Raw genomic sequence first — 15,892 nt, 5'->3', positions numbered from 1 at the left:
AAAATGCTTCTGTTAATATATTTGACCCCAGGTCCAGTGGCCTTTTCGTAGCACATTTATTACTTCAAATTTTAGCAGCACTTGAAAAAAGCAGACCATATTTTGAAAGTTGGTCTTTTATTTGAATTTTAAAACATCAAATTAAGGTAAATTTATTTTACTCCATAGCACAAAATTTTGTCCAAAATCTACATAAACATGAACCATCACAAAGTGGAAGATTTTTCATATATACAGCATTTTTATTCTTCTTTCTTCTATTTATTTCTGTTTACCCAACGAGAAAAGAAAAGAGGAGAAGAGTATGAAAACTTGTACACTTTCTTTGCTGATGTTTCCTTAATTTTAAAGAATAAAAAAGGAGCTTATTATTGATGAGTATTTTGGATGCAGTAACTTCCTGGGCGACCGTGCAGGTAAACGGACAAGAAAGGTCTCCTTGCAGCACTGTGAAGGTAAAGTGCTCTGTACGTCTGCTATACTACGGGGCGCCTTTTCCTCGTCTTTCCTCCACGCAGTTGACTGTTCCGTGACTTAGGAATTTGTAGCCGAATTCTGTGTCTTTGTTTGGTGGTGGCCTCCCTTACCCATGCTAGGGCCTGGTCCACTCCCTGTCAGAATGGGCCACTCTCCGATTTGTCAGTCCTGAGGCCGCAAGGCTTTTTCTGCTTTGGGGCAATAATTCACTTCCCAGCTTCAGCATAAATTTTGGATTAACTCTTAGGCTGCCTCAGAGATGAAGTTGGGCAATCCTACCCCTTCTAAGGGAGCTTTGATTTTCTGCCCTTGCCTTTCATTTCTTCTCTAAGTTCCCCGATTTGGTCATTCCATTCAATGCCATGTCCAGTTAGGCCCTACAGGAAAATGACTCCTACATCAACCTGCCCAACGCTGAAACCTATCCAGAAAACAGCTCTGTGTGCTCAGGTATTCTTGGATGGTTTAGGCATTTTATTTATGAGGAAGAAGTTCATATTAAGCTTTAGCCTCTTACATAATACAGACATAGTTCATTTACCGAGTGTTACACTGCTGCTTATGGTGAGTTTTGTAGACTTCCTAGGCGAATTTTCTTATACATTCTGCTGGTTCATTAGGAATAGAAATTTCTGTATAAGATATGGCCTTTGTTATAATTGATGACAATAACATTTTTAAGTTTCAGAAAAAGGATGATAATCTAAAATGATTTCAAGAACCCACACACAACCTAGTAGGAAAATAAAAAAAGTAGGTATGTTGCATATTAAATATAATGTTATTTTGAATAGCTTCTCACTTAAACTTAGACTTTTATTCTCATGTGCATCTAAGTGGGAGGTTTCATCATGGAGAATAATATTAAAATAATGGACTCTTTATAACCTTGATGTGTTAATCAACCCATGCTTTATAAACTCAAACTTATGAATTGCATGTATTCAGTCTTGTGTGGCCAGGGGGATGCATTTAAGATCTCTTTCACAACTAATTGATTCTCTCGAATGTTCTTTCATGTAAAGATAGACATATGACTGAGTCATGAATTTAATGTTTGGCTGGAACATAGCATTGCAAATTCTATTCCAGACTCTGGCTGTCATCCTTTATTCTTGTGTGATTCATCCACTCATGCATGGGCTCATTCAGTTAACAGATAATCACGTGATGCTTTCAAAGTGACAGGTACTGCTTTTAGCACTGAGGATTCTTAAAAACAGAGCAAATTATTTTTATAATATGGGTTCTGAATAATCCCTTACATCATAAAACCAAGAGCATTCGTGACAGAGAACATATCAATTTACAAAATTTCTGAGATGGGAGACAGTTTGGTTTATGAGGGGAAGAAAAGGAAACTGGCCGGGCACAGTGGCTTATGCCTACAATTCCAGCACTTTGGGAGGCCAAAGCAGGAGGATCACTTGAGGCCAAGAGTTTAAGACCAGCCTGGGCAGCACAGTGAGACCTTGTCTCTACAAAAAAATTTTAAAAAATTAGCCAGGAACGGTGGTGTGTGCCTATAGTTCCAGTTACTCAGGAAGGCTGAGGCAGGAGAATTGCTTGAGCCCAGGAGTTCGAGGCTACAATGAATGTCGATCGAGCCACTGCACTCCAGCTTGGGTGACACAGCAAGGATCTGTCTCTAAACAAAAGAAAAAGAAAAGAAAAGGAAAGGAAAGGAAACCATAGTGACTGACGCTTTCTTACCAAGTAGGGCAGGGCTTGGTGTTAAAGCAGGAGGAGCAGGATTGAGAAGGGACTTATGAACAGTGGAAAACATTGAGGGGTTTTCAAAGGGAACTTTGAAAGCAGAGTGACCAGTTAGCATACAGCTGAGAAGCATACATCTTTCCAATGAATACCTGATTTGTGGTTTCATGCTACAATGTGGATCTCTCATTGAAATATGGCTGTGAAGACTCATTTCTCTCACAGTAGAGACATAGAATAAAGTATAGAAAAGGTAGGCTGAGTGATCAATTGAAGAAAAGAGATAAGTAAGAAAAACATTCCAAAGAAGAGAAGGTCCCTTTGTGATTTTATTTCTGGTCTTTTCGGTAAGGTTCTGTCTGTAGCATGTGATACAGCTTTGTTCTCTTTCTTGAGATGCTAAATCCTGACTTCTCAGTTGTGATGGGGACACTTTTGTAGAAAATCACTTGAACTCTCCCAAGAGATGGACAGTATGTTTTAAAACAGTGGTTCTCAAAACTTTATGTGCACTAGAAACTCCTGGAGGGCTTTACACATCTCGCTGGACCTGACATGTAGAATTTCTGATCCGGGAGACAGGCAGTGGGGCCCGAAGACTTGTATTTCTAACAGGTGCTCAGGTCAGGCTGATGCTGCTGGTCAGGAGACCACATTTTCAAGCCACAGTTTTAAGATTATGTAAATGTTGTCTGAATTTTTAGTCAGAGAAGGACTGCTTAATGGAGGTCTTTTTGTTTTATTGTTGTTTTAAGGACAAATAATTACAAACAGTGGTATCTTGGATTCGGAAATTATTTTTGGACATCGTTCTAGCTTTATTTGTTTCTAAGTTTCTTATTATTAGTATAACGTATGTCAGGTTAATATAATGTAATAATATATTATTAATATAATTGATATAGTTATCTGATTTTTAATATAAAGTATTGAAGATATATACATTCAGACACTTTGAAGTCCAAACAGAATAAAAAAAAAAGAGAAAGTAAGAGGAAAATGAAGGAGGAGGGAAAGCAGAGAAGGAAGAAAGAGAGAGGGAAGAACAGGAGGAAGAGGAAGATGGAAAGGAAACACACCCTTGGCTTTACTAGCCGGTTGGCGGCAGATGACTATTTTGTAATATTCTGTTTGACGAGGTGTGCTTCCTCCCCTCTTGAGAACTTGTCTCTAGGAGATTTTCTATTGATAATTTACCATAGTTTTAAAAAGTCGGAGCTATATTGCCAGGACTGTTCAATTATTAGGTGAACTAGAGTTATACTTTAGTATTTCTTTATTATTTTGAAGCATCTCTTGCTCCTACGTCACAGTAAGATCATTATCTTCAGTTTTTCAACCGTAAAATGGGAACCCTTATCTACCCCACTGAGCGGTTGTGACGGTAAAACTATGTAACGTGTGCAAAGCTTTCACACACTACCGAGCCCTCAGCACATCTTATCCTCCGTACATTCAACATGATATGAAATTTTTGAATAAACAAAACGGAACATACGCTCTAAAGGGCTGAATACTGTCCTTCCCAAATCCATGTCCAAGTGGAATCTCAAAATGTGACCTTATTTGGAAATAGGGTCTTTGCAGATGTAATTACTTAAGGATCCTGAAGAAATTCAGGGTGATGCATAAGCCAATAATTGGCAGCCTTATAAGAAGAGGAGAGGGCGGAGCGATGCGCAGAGGAGTGGACAGCGTGCAGATGGACACAGAGCTTGGCGTGATCTGTGGACAAGCCAAGGAGACCCGGGGGCAGCAGAAGCTGGAAGAGACCAGGAAGGAGTCTTCCCTGGAGACTTCAAAGAGAGGGTGGCCCTGCCGACATCGGGACTTCAGACTCGCAACCTCTGGGACTATGAGAGAACACATCACAAACGCTGAGTCTGTGGTGATTTGTCATTAGGAAACTATGACGCACACCGACCGCCTCTGCGCACTCCGCCAGCTTTGCATTCAGTTTGCGGCACGGCCCTTTTCTGCCTTCATCTCTCTGGCCTGAAAGTGGGTTATGTTAGATTCCTGAGGCTACTCTGAAAAATTACCATATCTTGATGAATTCAAACAATAGACGTGTATTCTCTTATAGGTCGTGAGGCCAAAAGTCTGAAATCAATTTCACTAGGCTGAAATCAGGGATTTCCAGGGCCGTATTTCTTCTGGAGGCTGTAGGGGAAAGTCTGTTTCCTTTTCTTTTTCAGCTTCTAGAGGTCACCTGCATTCCCGGGCTGGTGACCCCTTCCTCCCGTCACAGCAACCTCTTGCTCCCGTCATTGCATCTCCTACTCTTGTGTCAAATTTGCCTCTACTTCCCTCTTACAAGAGCACTAGTGATTTGAGCCCAAGCGAATAATCAGGATAACCTCTTCATCTTGAGATCCTTCACTTGGTCACATCTATAGTGTCCATTTTGCCATAAAAAGTTAGGGTCACGGATTCCAGGCATTAGGACATGGATACCTTTGGGGTCCATTATTCAGCCTACCACCAGGGCTAACATTTTAATCTATTTTATGCTTATTTTGGGTCCTCTTTCTGATCCTGACCTGCATTCATTATGTACTTCCAGTTATATGAAATCCCAACACCTTAACCTGTTGACCTGCGAAAGCAGGTGGAGAAACTAAAACAGTGAAATAGATTATAATGTTTGGCAAACAGATATTGAAAGACACACAGAAGGCACTACGCTTGCTCAGCGCTGCCGGCCTCAAGGCCAGATAAAACTCAGGGGGTCCGCAGGACTGGAGCTGAAGTGACTCCACAAGAGCTTGAGACAAAGAGACCTGGATAAACACAGGAGCAAAATCGACACACAGCGATGGTGCGTGTACTCTCTATGGGCAGCCCAGAGCTGTTTTGGAACATGGTGAGCGCTAATATCAAAAAATTCAACTAAATTGATCTAAGAATAAAATAAGAAAGATGTACCAGAATGTGTCTGGAATTAATAACCAAAAGTTTAATCGACTGTGTCAGACTATTTGGGAAAGTGTAGGTAAGAGAAGGAAGGTAAGTCTAGCATTTTAAAATTCAAACCCGAAGATCCAGGGTAAAGTGTCATTTTCAGGCCTGTGATTTCCAGTGTTATTGATCACTGAGAGTGATTTCCTTTTTAGGAAGATGAGCACATGGGATTGTCAAAGCCCAGTGCCATTAACCATGTAAACTACATAATAACAAACCACCCAAGTTGGGATTCTGTAGCATCACCCTCCGTGACAGTGTTCAGGCTTTTTCCTGACCTTGCACATCAGAGATAAAAGTGTGACCAGGCGGAGACAGTTCTAGCGCTTGCATGCACTGCCTACAAAAATTAAATGAACTGCATATATGTGTGTGTGAACCCAAAGTGATGGCTTGAAAGTTTACTTTTGTGTTTGTTTTTAACTTAAGGTACTGCATGAATAACATAAAATTAACATGTATTATTTACATAATTAAATAATTATAAACAGTTACATATTTCATGTAGAGTAAAAGGCAGAAAAGTTTTACAAAGGTTTCAGAGAAGGATGGCATGTGCTTCTTAACAATGACATTGTCCTTACAATACTCAAAAAACCGAGTTTTGATTTTGTTGCATTATTTGTTTTTCCTTGGGTTGCTTCTCTTTCTATGTCTGTGCCAGGATCTTTTTCCACATGTACTAAAGTATTTCATATTTATTTCTGTATTTGGAGAAAAAGGTAATCACACTGTTTTTAACTCAAAGTCATTGTAAAGTTACTTAGAGGTATGTCTCTTATGAACTAGCTGTTCTCGTGGCTTCAGTGATATCTTTTTCTGTTGTTCCTTAAAAGGCAAAGCAATTATGATGTTGTGAATATTTTAATGACAAGATTTTGGAAGATCGTTTCCATGGATAATAAGTGAGTGATTATAAACCATTCAGGTGACCATGCAGGAAAGCAGTTCCTTGGCATAAGTGAAGAGAATGCAGTGTTCCAGGCAGGGGGGCATATTGCTAAGTTGTGCAGGGGGGTCTAGTGGGGCCTCGTTTGGGATCAGAGCACATATGTATCATTGTTCTGCTCAATGGGAGCACATTTATGTAAAATGCAGATATAAGGCTGGGCCACTTTTTCCCTGTGCAGAAACTAAGAGCCTAAATAAATCAGAAAGGAAACAGAAGAAAACAGCATTTTATTCCTTCTATTATCAATAATTCTCCAGTGAACACTTGATGAGATGATTCTTCTTAAAACCTTGGTATGAAATGTAGATAGAGGGGCAAATTAGAAAGTGGTGTCTTATGATCACCTATGAAACACAGATTTTGTTGTGTTGCTCTACAGTCTGTGGAGCTGCATATACAGTCACACTAATAGTATAAAAATATGGGGAAAACATTAAAAAATATTCTTCTAAATTATACGAATTATTTATGCCTTTTGTTGGTGATTTTCTTGTGCTGTTTCTACAGTTTCTGAAATTAAATAAAAAGAATTTGTGGAATTATTTTTTAATCCAAGAAAATATCATGAAATGGAAAATTCCAGAGAGGTTTAACATGGATGGTGCTTGCCAAATAAATGTAATATTGACCTTGTAAGAGTTAACCTTGATTCTAAGGGTTTTCAAACATTTGACTGGCCCATTAACAAATCTATATTTTTCCAGGTATCTGATGAGCCACTAGAAGAAGGCTGCCGGGTCCTGTGAGTAGGAGGCCTCGTGGTGACTTCCCGAACTTCAACTCTTGGTGCACAGAGATACACTCCTTCTCTGCTCCCTCAGCCCTCTATCATTACAAAGCACCAACACCACCAGCATTTGCTGAGCCGTGTTTGATCCTTCCATCTCCTTCATTCCTTTTGCCTTATTACTCTCCCTTTGAATCACTTTTATATATTTACCCCGTTTTTCATTTCATCTCTGTCTCCATCGCCGCCTTGCTGGTAGCGACACCAGCATCTTTCTTTTGAGCTGCTGCTCTCCGTGCTTCCACTCATCTGGTCCTCTCTGTGCAGAAGCAAGAATGATCTTTAGAAATAGATGTGTCCTATCACATTTATTTAAGATACTCAATGACTTTTTTCTGTGCACCAGGATTAAATTTTAGCACCTTAAGAAAACCTTGCAAGCCCTGCATGCTATCGTCCTCCTACCTTTCCAATCTCGTCTTATATTGGCAGCTTCCTTATTTCTGTCACTCCACCGTGAGGGAAGTTAAGGAGAGATAATGCAAGATACCCTAAACAGAGGACCTCCTACTGGGAGAGGGCAAGCTGGAGCTGGCTGTATAGCGGTGTTTTCAGAGATGTATCTCTTTCCCCAGGCGGCTAATGGTTCTCGGCGGTAGTTCCCATCAAAACGCCTAAAGAGTGGTCATCTCATTGCACATGTTGCTGACAGTAAAGGGGCTGTCCCAACATAGCCAAACCCAGTTGGCTGTTGAGCTAACAGAGATTGAGGTTTGTCATCTCAGGCCAAAAGTAGTGAGGCAGAACGGGTTATAGAGGCCGAGGTGCCCATGGATGGGCTACCAATAGCTGCCGGCAGCTGGAGTCAGACCAACTCGGAATGTCGGCTGCAATTTCTCTCTCCCTCCCCTCCTAATCAGATGCAAGGATACAGCGGCAGATACTCCTGCCACAGAACTGGAAACTCATTAGCATCTATCAATGCAAGAGAAGCCTAGAAGGTGGAGGGGAAATTGAAAAACTCTGATATAATGCCTGCATTGGATATAACAGAATGAAGAAAACTATTTTGAAAATTATTTTATTACACCTCTCATTCTGTTTAAAATTAATTTCTGTCATAATTACCTTTGTTGTTTTGTTCTTTCCCGCTAACTTAAAACATAAAATGTAAAAGCAATTGAGGGAACTATAGGGAAAAATAAGTAATCTTCAGTAACTAGTGGAAAAAATTTCTGGGGATTAGTTTTGATTTGTGCAGGAGTTGGAAGAAATTTGGAAAATGATATATAAGAAAAAAGAAAACTGCGAAAATAACAACTGAGTTTGGAGAATTATTGTCACAGATGACACTACTTCTGTGGTACCACTTAAAATAATCTACAGATTTGTTTGCCATTCCTTTTCCGTGGGAAGGCTTGTGGAGAGAATGAGTCAATTTTATCCTCATTATTTTATGAATAATAATTGGAATTTTTTGTCACTGTCAACATAAAAATTCTTAGGAGCCTACACAGTACATGTGGAATACTTTTATTTGTAAAATTATTACTTAAAGCAGACTTTTTTTTTATTTCAGCATATTATAGGGGTACAGATGTTTAGATTACGTATGTTGCCCTTGCCTCTCCCCCCCAAGTCCGAGTTTCAAATATGTCCATCCTTCGGGTGGTGCGCATTGCACTCTTTGTGTATGCATATATCTGTCCCCTCTGCTCTCCTCCCCCCTCCCTCCCCCACCCAACATCCAATAGATGTTATTCTTAGAAGTACCATTTGATCCAGCAATCCCATTACTGGGCATCTACCCAAAAGAACAAATGATACTGTATAAGAAAGATACCTGCACCCGAATGTCTATAGCAGCACAGTTCACAACTGCAAAGATGTGGAAAGAACCCAAGTGCCCATCAATATGTGAGTGGATTAATAAAATGTGGTATATGTATACCATGGAGTACTATTCAGCTTTAAGAAACAATGGTGATATAGCACCTCTTGTATACTCCTGGATAGAGCTGGAACACATTCTATTAAGTGCAGTATCCCAAGAATGGAAAGACAAACACCACATGTACTCACCATCAAATTGGTATTAACTGATCAATACATAAGTGCACATAATTAAAGCAGACTTTGCATAACAGAAATAAACTATAAATAACATAAACTGTAGATAATTTTAAAAATTTCCCTCTTCTGAAAAAAATGGCAGATTAGTGGTGGCCTTTTGGTTCTCTGCTCCCAGAGAAGGAGGTGAAGAACTCAACGGCTACACACAAGTGGATCACTACTCCCCCAGAACAGCGTTGTGAATCTGCAGAGAAACAGCATGGGATGCACAGGGCAGAAAAAAGGGTGAAAGGGAGGTAAGTTTGCAAAGACTGGAGAGTGCGAGAAATACAATAGGGAACAGAGATCAGCGCAGGTGGACTGTGCCCGCCTGGCCAGTCAGCGCAGTGCGATCTGACCCACAGGAGGACGCCCGGCACCCCCACAGCCCGCCACACCCAGCTCAGACAGGGACGCTCCTGAAGTTGGTGCAAAGACGCGTCACAGGAGGACAGGCTCTGTGGAGAGGAGACAATAGCGGGAAACATTTTGAACTCTCCCGTGCTCTGTGCTGGGACCGCACTGGGTCGGAGAGGGACTGGTCTGAGTTGTTACTTCCTGCGACCACCACTGTGCGAGGGAGCTTGGAGACAGGCACCTTGCCCCTGGAGGTCAGTGGGACGAGAGCACAGGAGATCAATGCCAAAAAGGGGCCCTTCCCATGCAAACCACTGGTGATTCGGTGGGCTCAGGGTGGGGAGAAAAGAGCCGGACTCTCTGCTAGGCAGACATGAGTCTACAGGACATTGATGCCGAAATAACAGCTGGTGGCCTGTTGATTCAGCCCGCCAGACCGGCTTTGGCCAACTCCTGAGTGCTCGCTCCCAATACTAGCTCTCCAAGGGTGGGTGGCTGCCATCTTTGGCGTCTTCAGTCCCATCACAGTTTTGGGTGCCACTCCACCCCCAACCTGGGGACTTCAGTGCTGAGCCCAGCAGACTTTGCCCTTGGAGGTGGGGAGAATTGAGAAAATTCACTTTCTCTGTGCAGCTGGTGTGAATCTGCCGGGCTTTGGTGCTGAAAATTAATTGGCAGCCTATTGATTTGGCCCACCAGACCAGCTTTGCTCATCTAATAAGAACATAACTCCAGGGCTTGATCTCCAGGTCCCTGCAGCTGCCAGCTTTGGGGTTTGTGGACAGGGAAGGAAAAACCTGGCCAGAGACCTCAGCAATGTAGCTATTGATCCTTCCCATCAAGAGCAGCCCTCCAAATGTGGTGAAAGAGCCCTGAATAACATATCAGTGGCTCCCCCTAGCTTCAGATCAAGCAATCATAGAAGTACACACACCCAGGCTTGCACACACCAGCTATCTATCTTGCTCCTAAAGTAAGGGAGCACAGGGTCCAAGCAACCCTCAGGAGTGGGAAGGCCCCTCCCAACAATAAGGGCATTCATATACCAATCTTGATGACCAGAGCCTACCACAGAGACATCATATTACCTTGATAACTGGCTCCTCCACACAAACTACAATCAACGACAGAGAGTGTAACCCCATAGCTTAACACAGTACCTTCCATCTCAAGCTATTAGAAGGCAGTGGAGTCATACCCACAAGTACAATCCACCAGCTTGGAGCTTAAGCTGGGGGACCAAACTCACTAGTCTCCATTGATAAGAGGTGAAGCCAACAGGTCAGAGGTAACACAACCTGCTAAAATACCCCTAAAGTAATACAGGACCAGTGCACCTCTCCCTAGCACTGTCAAGGAACAATCCTTGGGACTTGGAGATAGGGTCATAAACCAGTCCTAGCACCTCTAGTTCTTGACCAAGAAGCCTGATGAGAAAGAATCAGCAAAAGAACACAGGAAACGTGAAAGATCAGAGCAAAAAGTCATCCCCAAAAGAAATCATTACATCCTCAACAATGGATACCAACTTAAACAAAATGATTAAAATTATATAGGAAGAATTCTGAATATGGATTGTAAAAAAACTCAATGGAATTGAAGAGAAAATAGAAATCCAACACAAAGAAGCCACAAGAACAATACAGGAAATGAATGAAAAATTCTCTAAAGAAATTTAAGTATTACAAAGAATCAAACAGAAATACGGGAAATGAAATAGGCATTCAAGGAACTAAAATACATAGTGGAAAGCCCTAAGAATAGGGTGGATCACACAGAAGAAAGAATCTCAGAGCTTGAAGATAAGTCCTATGTGCTAAACAAATCAGATGAAGAAAAAAAAAACACAGAAGCAAGAGACATGAACAAAACATATAAGAAATGTAGGATTATGTAAAAAAACCAAATATAAGAATTGTATAAGCATCCCTGAGACAGAAGAAGAATATATACAAGAGCTGGAAAATCTATTCCTTGGAATAATGGAGGAAAACTTACATGGCCTGGCCAGAAATCTACATATCCAGGTAAAAGAAGCACACAGAACTCCCAGGAGACTCAATGTGAAAACGCAATCACCACGTTGCATAGTTATTAGGCTGGCCAAGTAAACATGAAAGAGGCAATACTTTGGGCAGTAAGATAAAAACAGCAAGTAACCTACAAAGGAAAATCTATCAGACTAACTGCAGACTTCTCAATTGAAACTTTACAAGCCAGAAGGAACTGGGGACTCATCCTTAATATTCTAAAACAGAATAATGGCCAACCTAGAATTCTTTATCCAGAAAAACTACACTTCTTATGTGAGGGAGAAATAAAGACTTTCCCAGACAAGCAATCACTGATGGAACTTGTGAAGACTAGACCTGCCCTGCAGGAAGTACTCAGAGCTGCATTATACACTTAACAGTGCAATAGACACCCATCAATGTAAAATTACTCGAGTTAATTTCCACAACACTGATTCCACAATGGGTCAAGAGGTAAAACAAAAACAATAAGAATTTATCCAACAGTATTAACAGAAATCTACCCCAAACATCAGTTCTCTCAATAAATGTGAATGGCTTAAATTATCCACTCAAGAGACATAGACTGGCTGAGTGAATAAAAAAAAAAAGGCCAAGTATCTGCTGTCTCCAGGAAAAGCATCTTACCCACAAAGATACTTTAAGACTCAAGGTGAAGGATTGTAAAGCAAACTTCCAGGCAAATGGAAACCCAAGGAAGCTTGGGTAGCCACTCTTACATCAGGTAATATAAACTTTAAAACAGCATAAATAAAGAAAGGCAAATATGGTCACTATACAGTGGTGGAAGTAAAAATCCAACAAGAAGACTTAACAATTCTTAATATTTATGCACCCAATACAGGAAGGCCCAGATATATAAAGCAAACCCTGTTTGATCTAAATAACATGATAAACAGTAATACCATAGTTGCTGGGGATTTCAACACCCCACTGACTGAATTGGACAGATCCTCCAAGCAGAAAATAAGCAAAGAAACAAGGAACTTAAACAGACCTCTAGAAAAAATGGGTCTAACAGATATTTATAGAACATTCCACCCAAATAAAACTGAATATACATTATTCTCGTCACCTCATGGAACCTTCTCTAAAATCGATCACATCCTAAGCCACAAATCAGATCTCAACAAATTTACAAAAATAGAAATTATAACATGTATCTTCTCAGACCACAGTGGAATAAAATTAGACATCAATTCCAACAAAAACATTTACCACTTCACAAAGTTATGGAAATTAAATAATCTATTGCTCAATGACTATTGGGTCAAGGAGGAGATCCAGATGGAAATCAAAAGATTCTTCAAACTAAATGATAATGGGGACATAAGTTATCAAAATCTGTGAAATACAGCAAAAGCATTCCTGAGAGGAAAACTAATAGCATTAAATGCCCATATCAAAAAGATGGAAAGTTCACAAATCACCAAACTAATAAACTGTCTCAAGGAACTTGAAAAGGAAGAGCAAACCAATCCTAAACTCAGCAGAAGAAAAGAAATAACTAAGATCAGAGAAGAACTAAATTAAATTGAGACTAAAAGAGCTATACAGAAGAGTAATAAAACCAAAAGTTGGTTTATTGAAAAGATAAACAAAATTGACAGTCCTCTTGCTAGATTGACAAGAACTAGAAAGGAAAGGACTCTAATAATCTCATTAGAAATGGAAAAGGAGAGGTCACTGAAGACATCACAGAAATACAAAACATTATCTTGAATACTATAAAAATCTATATGCCCAAAAACTACAAAACATGGAGGAAAAAGACAAATTCTTAGAAACACACAACCTCCCTAGGCTCAATCAGGAAGAAAAAGAATTCCTGAACAGACAATACCAAGAGCAGAAACTTAAGCAGCAATTAAAAATCTCCCAATAAAAAAAAGTTCCAGACCAGATGGGTTCACACCTGAATTTTACCAAACTTACAAAGAAGAACTCATAGCTATACTGCAGAAATTATTCCACAACATTGAGAGAGACGGAATCCTCCCCAACTCATTCTCATCAAGCCAATACCACCTTGATACCAAAGCCAGGTAAGTACACAACAAAAAAAGAAAACTATAGACCAAATATCCCCTTAATATAGATGCAAAAATCCTCAACAAAATCTTAGCAAACCGAATTCAACAGCACATCAAAAAAAAAATAATAATAATTATCATGACCAGGTGGGCTTTATCCCAGAGGTGCAAGGATGATTTGACATATGCAAATCTATAAATATAATATCCACATAAATAAAATTAATTAAAAAGAACATATGAATCTCTCTATAGATGCAGAAAAAGCATTTGACAAAATCCAGCACACTTTTATGATAAAAACTCTTAACAAAATAGGCATAGATGGGTCAGACCTTAAAATTATTAAAGCCATATAGGATAAACCCACAGCCAATATCATACTAAATGGGGAAAAATTGAAAGCATCCCGACTTAGAACTGGAACCAGACAAGGTTGCTCATTATCTCCAATTCTATTCAACATAGTGCTGGAAGTTCTTGCCAGACAAATCAGACAAAAGACGGGAATTAAGGGTGTCAAAATGGGAAAAGGAGAGGTCAAACTCTCACTCTTTGCTGACCTTATGATATTATCTCTGAAGGATTCAATCAAGAGACTCCTGGAATTGATAAATGAATTCAGTAATGTCTTGGGACAGAAAATCAATGCACACAAATCAGTGGCATTCATATATGCCAATAATAGTCAAGCTAAAAATCAAATCAATGATGCAACACCTTTCACAATAGCATCAATGTACATTAAATATTTAGGAATATATTTAATAAAGGAGGAGAGAGACCTAGATAGGGAGAACTATGAAACACTGAGAAAAGAAACTGTAGAAGATGTAAACAGATGGAAAACCCTACCATGCTCATGGAGTGGTAGAATCAATATTGTTAAAATGTCCATCCTATCTAAAATGATCTACAGAATTAATGCAATCCCTATCAAAATACCATTATCATTGTTCCCAGATCTAGAAAAAATAATTCTGCCCTTCATATGGAACCAGAGAAGACCTCGTGTAGCCAAAGCAATCTTAAGCAAAAAGAACAAATTGGGAGGAATCAGTCTACTAGACTTCAAGATTTACTACAAGGCTATAGTCACCAAAACAGCATGGTACTGGCACAATAACAGAGATACAGACTTTTGGAATAGGACTGAGAACCCAGACATAAAACCATCTTCATATTGTCATCTAATCTTTGACAAGGCAGACAAAAATATACACTGGAGAAAAGAATCTATATTCAACAAATGATGCTGGGAAAACTGGATAACATGCATAAGATTGAAACTGGATCCCCACCTCTCATGTCTCGCAAAAATCAACTCATGATGGATAACAGACTTAAACCTACTTAAGAATTCTAGAGGAAAATGTTGGGAAAACTCTTATAGACTTTGGCCTAGGCAAAGAATTTATGAAGAAGATGCCCAAAGCAATCACAGCAGCAACAAAAATAAATAAATGGGACCTGAACAAATTAAAAAGCTTCTGCACAGCTAAGAAAACTATTAATAGAGTTAATAGACAGCCTACAGAATGGGAGAAAATATTTGTATGCTACATATCTAATAAAGGGGTGATAACAACCATGTACATAGAACTTGAGAAAATTAACTACAAAAAATATCAAACAACCCCATTATAAAGTTGGCAAAGGACATGGACAGAAACTTTTCAAAAGAAGGCAGAATAATGGCCACCAAACATATAAAAGAGTGCTCAACATCTCTAATCATCAGGGAAATGCAAATCAAAACAACAATGAGATATCACCTAACTCCGGTGAGAATAGCCTTTATCAAAAAGTCCCAAAATAACAAATGCTTGCATGGATGTGGAGAGATTGGAACACTCTTACACTGCTGGTCAGACTGCAAACTAGTACAATCCACGTGGAAAGTGATTTGGATATATCTCAAAGAGCTAAATATAGAAATACCATTTGATCCAGCAATCCCACTACTAGGCATCTACCCAAAGGAAAAAAAGACATTCTATAATAAAGATATATGCACGCCAATGTTTATGTTAGCACAATTCACAGTTGCAAAGATGTGGAAACAACCCAAGTGCCAATCGGTATACTAGTGGATTAATAAAATGTGTTATATGTATACCATGGAGTATACTCAGCCATAAAAAATGACGAACTATGTCTTGTATAATCTTGGAGGGAGCTGGAGCCCATTCTTCTAAATGAAGTATCACAAGAATGGAAACACAAGCACTACATGTACTCGTCATCAAATTGGTACTAAGTAATCAACACTAAGGTGCTCACGTGGAAGTAATATTCACTGGGTGCAGGTCAGGTGGGGGTGGGGGATAAACTCACAACTAATGGGTGTGGAGCGCACTGTATGGGGGAAGGGTGCGCTTGTAGCTCTGGCTTGATTGAAGCAAAGGCATTATATGTAACCAAAATATTTGTACCCCCATAATATTCTGAAATTTAAAAAAAAATTGAAAAAAAGAAAGCCAATAAGTTAAGTGGCCATCTTTAGTCAGTGGAATTATGT

This window comes from Propithecus coquereli, unplaced genomic scaffold (genome assembly GCF_000956105.1).
Source record: "Propithecus coquereli isolate 6110/MARCELLA unplaced genomic scaffold, Pcoq_1.0 Scaffold294, whole genome shotgun sequence".
NCBI lineage: Eukaryota > Metazoa > Chordata > Mammalia > Primates > Indriidae > Propithecus > Propithecus coquereli.
The sequence above is the reverse complement of the archived record's forward strand: the minus strand, read 5'-3'. Positions refer to the sequence as shown.